The sequence below is a fragment of the Terrapene carolina genome, unplaced genomic scaffold (assembly GCF_002925995.2).
Source record: "Terrapene carolina triunguis isolate 2854851 unplaced genomic scaffold, T_m_triunguis-2.0 Scaffold130, whole genome shotgun sequence".
NCBI classification, from domain to species: Eukaryota; Metazoa; Chordata; order Testudines; family Emydidae; genus Terrapene; species Terrapene triunguis.
Window position 1 is genome coordinate 39040853 of NW_020664481.1, and position 4964 is coordinate 39045816.

Genomic DNA, 4964 nt, shown 5'->3' on the forward strand with positions numbered 1-4964 from the left:
ACATTCTTGCATGAACATCCCTGGAAAATGAATTTCAGTCACATGCATGAGTATTTGTGCCAGAGATGTTTGCCCATTTATCCAGTTGCGGAACAGAAATACTATTGTGACTCATCTGACCAGTTACAGCTCAGGAACATTTTTTTGGGCACAGAATGTTGAAGGATGGACACTCACAGAACTCTTAAAGAGCTTAATCATAGAATTTTAAAAAAATCTTTGCAAAGAATTATCAATACTCTTGGATGGATGACTGAATAGATGTGAGAAAATTGTAAGGGCTGATGTACCATGAGCAGAAAAAAGATGAAATTAATTGGGTAAATTATTGTGAATTGTTTGTACAGCTCTGTTTAGTTAAAGTTTATTCAGTGCTTTTAGAAAGATGAAAGGCACATGATTGTTAAATGTTACTGTTACCGAATGCTAAGGATTCTTGTATAGATGCATTCTGGAGGTATGAAATCCTGGCCCCGTTGCAGTCTAGGATTTCAGGAGTATTGAACATTGCACTTGGTCCAGAGGCTCTTTGTTCTGTTCCACCTGTGCAAATGAGTGATGTGACGTTAATGTCTCAGTCTGGGACTTGGGAGAATAGGGTTCCATTTGCTCCTCCTCTAGACCTCCTGTGTGACCTTGGTCAAGTCCCTCCCTGGGTTTCAGCTCCAGCCCAACCCTGAAAGTCTCCACGGCTGGTTTTAGCACCATAGCGTTAGCTCTGTGAGCCCAAGTCTGTAGACCCAGGCTCTGAGACTCGCTGCCATGGGTTTTAAAATGCAATGTAGACGTACCCAACGTGCACTCATTTCTACAGTAAATAGGAATAATAACGTTTCCCTACCTCCCAGGGGTGTTATATGGATGAATATGGGTGCTCAGATACTAAGGTACTGGGAGCATATAAGTGTATTAGATAGCTGAAGTATGGCTTGCTAAGCAATACAGCATTTTCTAAAAATGTGGTAGACATTAATTTAACAAAAAGTGATTTGCTAGAGTTTGGGTTTGGAAAACAAGTCAGTTTACTTTGAATTTCTGATATTATTATGAAAGCAAATTCTCTCATGTGCCCTCTTAAGTCAGCAGCAGAATCTAATGGTTCTCTAGGGGCACAGCAGAGCTGACCGGAAGCGCCCTGCCAGTATTGCTCTGGGATTTGTTTTCTTTTGATTATGGGAAAAATAATCCAAGATGTTTCTGTGCATGCAGAACATTCTTAACTGAAAAATCTGCTGTTGAACCAGGGCCAGAGGGGAAGCGACATCTCTAAAGGCAGCACAAATGTGTTTGGATTAGGTTAAGAACCCAAACAAATTTATTTTTAGTGACTTCCAGCAGTTTCCACTATAGAAATATTGAGACCGTTCCACAGTTTAAATCTGGCGTAACTCCACTAAAATCAATGGTGGTGGTGTGGATTTACAGAAGTATAAACGAGAGAAGGATTTCACCCACTGCCTTTAAGATATTACTTGCTGATCTCTTTCAACACTCATTAGGGTGGAAATGTGGCACAGGTGTTGTCAGGCCTTTTGCAATTTAGAGATGGCTCTTCCATCGCGTGCAGGATTTCAGAGGCTACTCGGATAGCCTCTGCCTTCAACCAAGCATTGTTTTGTTTTTTAAAAAAGGGGAAAGAAAGTGGGCTTATTTATTTTGGGCCAGGTTGCACTACACTTGCACTGAGCACCTTTTTGTTGCGAGTAGTCCCCTGAAAGTAATGGGGCCATTCACATGGTAAGATACCACTCAGTATGAGTAAAGAGGGTAGAGGCCTGTAGGAATAAGGAAACCCCTGCTTTGATATTTCCATTTCACAGGTTTTTCTGTTTCATCATGTCTAACCTTTGTTAGTGCACGAGTGCTCTCTACAGCATCTTCTACTGTGCATAAAGGAGATTGAGAGCCCACTCTTTATGCACCCAAGACTCCCAGTGAATCAAGTGCTCCAGGAGTGAGTCAGAACTGACCCTTCAAAGCTTGGTCCATCGCTAGCTGCAAATTCCGTTCCTATTCAGTTCATAGAGAAGATGAAAATCAGATTTTATGCTCCAACTGCACCCATTTGGCCGAGTCCTTGTAACAATGCGCCGTGTTACAGTCCCACTGGAAAACATCTTTCACCAAATGTGGGCAATTTGGTTAGATCTAAATATTTTGTGCATCGCCAACACCACAGTTTGCTATATGACAGTCTACAGAGTAGGAGACAGGGTCTTGTGTTGGATACAATGAGTCTGTACTCCTAGGTTCTAGTCCTAGCTCCGCTGCTGTCTTGCTGTATGCCCTCGTCCGAGTCACTTAAATCAAGGCGTAGACAGGTTACCCACAGGTAACATAAGTTTATTAATGAACCTTCACTGGGGGTTATGAATGAAGTGAGCGTAATGTTGTTAGTATGGCTTCAGATGAAAGGTGTTAGAAGTGCAAGGTCTTGTTGTTTGTTTGCAAAGAGTAATGTTGGGATATATATAAAATGTTACCTAGTGTTATCCAGCTCTCTGCCAGAGAGTCACATGGGGCTGACTGGTTTGTCTGAACCTGGAACTTGCTTGCGCCACTCGGCATCAGCCCTTCAGCTCCTTTAGTCCTCGATGTATTTGTGGAGTAGATGTATATGTATTTTCAGTGTGAACATCAGGGTCCAGATTATCTGATTTGGCTGAACTGTGCTTGCTGCAGGTGAGAGAGCAAAGGTGCCTTAACCATTGTGCTCCCCTGATCCTGGGGGCAACGGGGGGCCAGTCTGGCCCCTGGTGTATGTTAGAGCAGCCTCCGGGCTCCTCTAGCGTATGCTGGCTGCTCTGGCTCCCTACGGGCCATTCTGCTCATCCAGGGCTGTTGAGCACAAGTTGCTGAAGCCACACCCCCTCCTGCTCCTGACACACCCCCTCCACTGGAAAAGGGTGGTGGAGAGCTGGCTATGTGAGCTCTGTACCAGCGGGGGAGTCCCCTAAACAGTGTAAAGGACTGGACCCAGAGCCAAGGCTCTGTCCCTAGATCTCTCATTCAATTCAAACGCCACCTGCTCCAGGGACGCGCGCTCCTAAGAGCAACGTGCCCTTCTGAGAAGGGAGCATTTTAAACAAAAGCCTGGGGGTGTAAAGAGCTGCATACAAGCAACAATTTGCAGCTCAGAGCAACATGTATTGGTCCTACCAAACCCAGGAACAACGGTGTATGTTGTAGAGCACCATCTACGGGCACCTATCTGTTAACTCGCTATTCACATATAATCGGACATCTCGCTCTGACAGACCTCTCATGGAACAGATGGAGGAGCTCAGTACCAGCTGGGTCCCTTCCAATGCCATTTGAAATGTAGTACAAGACAATTATAACCTGCCCCAGGCCTGCATAGCAGAACTGTGACTGTGTTGCTTGCTTTGGGCCTTGCATGCTTGCAAAAAGGGGGACAGGATCTAGCCCAGAGAAAATAACAAAAGACAAGTTGACTCCCTGCTAAAAGTGCTGGTGAACTCACACCTCTGAAGAAACTTAAAGCTTGGGTGTAAATGTGGCCATTAATAGTTTGGGAAAGATCTGATGGAAATTGTTCATCATCGTGCATTAGAAGCCTGGTTTCAGACTATTGTCTTATCAGCCTGTGAAAATGGACCCCAGCTTTGGAGACATGATGATTAATGCACAGAAACGATGTTTAGGATTAAATTATGTCATGAGTACAAGTATGTTTAATCAAAATAATATCTGGTCGCTGCCAGAGCCGTATGTTTAGCAGGATTCTCTGCCTTACGTTATAAAATAAAATGGGAATACTTTAAATGAAAATCAGATCAACTTAAAATATGACTCTTTGGAAACACTGAGTGGAATTTCTCTTCCTCTTTTGTCAGACCCTTCAACACCACGTGTACCAGGGCTTTCTGGGCCATGTGCTTCAATAAACCATTGGTCTGTCTCTGGAGCACATACAATCACTACCATACAGACATTCATATTTTGCAGCCCTCCCTACAGGAATCACTGAACACAGCCAGCAATGCATTATCCACCTGGAAATATGTCCTTTTAAAGCATGTTTTTCTAGCCTGGCTCTTAAAATATGTTTTGTTGAGAGCTTCGACAGAAATCCTACACATATGCGGGAGACTAATGTAAGGGGCTGATTGAACAGAAAGCTACATGTAAAAGGTTCCAAATTCTACTTACTGGGAAATAGGGTGACCAGACAGGAAATGTGAAAAATCGGGACGGAGGTGGGGGAGTAACAGGAGCCTATATAAGAAAAAGACCCCAAAAATTGGGACTGTCCCTATAAAATCGGGACATCTGGTCACCCTACCGGGAAAGCATAGTTTCTATATTGCTAACCCAAAAGGCAGCTCTTACTGGAGCTGCACTAGTGACTGTATCAGTCTCCTCTACTCTTACTCCAGGATGTAGTTTTTAAAATAAAATTTTGTCTGGCTGAGTGATAAAAGAACAGCAAGCCCAGAAATCCTATTTTTAAAATGAAATAACATAAGGAGCTGGCTTTGGAACCCTGTGGCAAGAAACAAGCTCCAAATAATAAACAAGCTATTGCTAAAATCATGTGCCTAGAGTTACTGTGATGCACAAAGTTCTCATGCACCTGAGATCTATTCTGACCAGTGATACATGGGATGAAAGGCTTGATAAATGATTGACAGCTAGTCTATTTGTATCCTCCACTCCATACTCTGGTATCCTTGAGTAGCAGAATATTTCCTGTTCTTGGTTGCTCCTAGCAGGCAATGCCATGATAAGGAATGAAGATGTGAATCATGCAGAAAGCCATGGTTTATGCATCTCTCCTCACCGTGTTGTAAGAAGGGCCCCAGAAGATGTTGCAAATGGAGAACTCAGGAGTAGGCAGGGCCGGCTCCAGGCACCAGCCCACCAAGCATGTGCTTGGGGCGGCGCCTGGAGGCAGGGCCGGCTCTGGCTTTTTTGCCGCCCCAGGCAAAAAAGCCTCCGGC